The sequence below is a fragment of the Belonocnema kinseyi genome, chromosome 5 (genome assembly GCF_010883055.1).
Source record: "Belonocnema kinseyi isolate 2016_QV_RU_SX_M_011 chromosome 5, B_treatae_v1, whole genome shotgun sequence".
NCBI classification, from domain to species: domain Eukaryota; kingdom Metazoa; phylum Arthropoda; class Insecta; order Hymenoptera; family Cynipidae; genus Belonocnema; species Belonocnema kinseyi.
In genome coordinates, this window is record NC_046661.1 from 4,681,372 (window position 1) to 4,683,452 (window position 2,081).

Below are 2,081 nucleotides of genomic sequence, written 5' to 3' on the forward strand. Positions count from 1 at the left end.
AGACAAGTTGGCTCCAAGTTGCTGCTGTGAAAAAGCCTGAAACTTATCTTTTTTAATCGCTGCCTCAGTCATAGTTCTTTTAATTTCAGGGTTGATAGAAGGAGGGTTAACAACGGAAAAATATTTAGACTGAGTGTACTTCTGTAATAAGAACTTATTAATATCTGCCGGCAATCCCTTCTTAATTATCTTAGTCCACCTATCGACAAGCGCCTGGTGGATATTTTCTCTTTGCAAGTTATTTTTATTCGGATCCTCGCCCAGAATTTATAACATTGACTCGTCAAGTTGTGGTCCTTGATTCGATTCTTTTTCCTTTTCAAGGGGCTTGCTTACAGATTACACAGAAAAATGGAGACACGCAAGCGATCTTTCTCACGTACTCGCTCACGACGCTCTCCGATGGCAGAGTCATATTACTCATATTATCGGCCAGATAATCGTGAATGTTATCCGAAAGATACGTCGCATCATGGCCAGTAAGTATTTCTGTCAGCATACCTTCATTTAATTGGTTTGATCACTGCCTGTAAGACACGACGAATCTTGTCATAATCGAAAGTATGTTTTATTTTGGCTATTTAGATCAAGTCGTGAATCGCGGTCAAGGTCAAGAAATCAATCTCGAAACCGAACTTTCTCCCGTAAACGCAGCATCAGGCCATTGCCACGGTATTCTCCATCACACCACAGGTCTGTACCAGGCTCGGTCGACTCAATAAGGGAAAATGGCGAATGTTTAGAATTTGGGCACGGGGGGTTAAAAGGCAGCGAGAGGAGACAAATTAGTTCTCCTGCGCGTGCGCGGAAAATTGTTTGTTGCATTTATTACTGTCACGTTTTGTCTGGTGCTGTCACCGTATGAGACCATAACCTCAAAACGGTTTTTCGTATGCTGGTATCACTTCAATGAATAGAATTTCTTGAAAACGCAAACTGTTGTGATTATAGCATATTTAAAAAACTATATATCACAGGTCAACTCTGCTTCAGAAAAAATAAAAATTCATACGTATGCACCCCCTAACTCGTCTCGTAATTCTCTTTTCCTGCTTAAAATACAAAAGTAAAAGCAAAATTAAGCAAATAAAAAACGTAAAATGACAAATTGAATGACAATTATCTTTCATTTCTTATTTTTCGTTTCTTGTTTCCTTAATTTTGTCTTTATTCATCCTTTTTTCATAAATTATTTTACTATTAAGCACATCTAAGGAAGGAGCATGCGCATATATAGCGGTCAATACATGCATGCTTCTGTAGTTCTCCTGCCCATTGCAGATGGCGCTGAATTTCGCCATTTATGTCCCACGTAGTTGAGCGAGCCTGGTCTATACCACGGACGAATGGCGGTCATCTTTACGCTCATCTCTCGTGACAGGTAAAGAAGAAGGACGACATCCAATCTCTCTATTCGTCCGTGGTACAGACCTGCGCTGCGATGGAGAATGCCGTGGCGATAACCTGATACTGCGATCACGGGAGAAAGTTCGGTTTCGAGATTGATTCCTTGACCTTGACCGCGATTTACGACTTGATCTAAATAACCAGAACAAAACATACTTTGGATTTTGACAATATTCGTCGTGCCTCGCAGGCAGCGATCCAATCAATTAAATCAAGGTGTCCCGACAGAAATACTTAATGGCCATAATGCGAAGTACCTCTCGGATAACGTTCACAACCAGCTAGCCGATAATATGAGTAATATGACTGCCTTCAGAGAGTGTCGTGAGCGAGAACGTGAGAAATCTGTAATCTTTCGATTTTTCTCTGGATTTCAGCACTAGCTGATCTGTTCCGCCTTCTCTTCTTTTGATGTCGACTTCTATCTGATTAATAATCTCTATTTCTTCCCATTTTTGTAACTTTATTATTCTACGCGAAGTGAAACAAACCGCACAAAATAACACAATGAAAATTTCCCAGAGAAGTGTATAGGATGCGCCAGTAAGCGCGCGCGTAAATTCAATTCTGCTTTTCCTTAAATTATTGTGAACAAACCGTGTAGGATTAGCACTACCACATTATGATCTATAGAACAAGACGACGAAAAATAATTTATACTCATGTAGATTAGA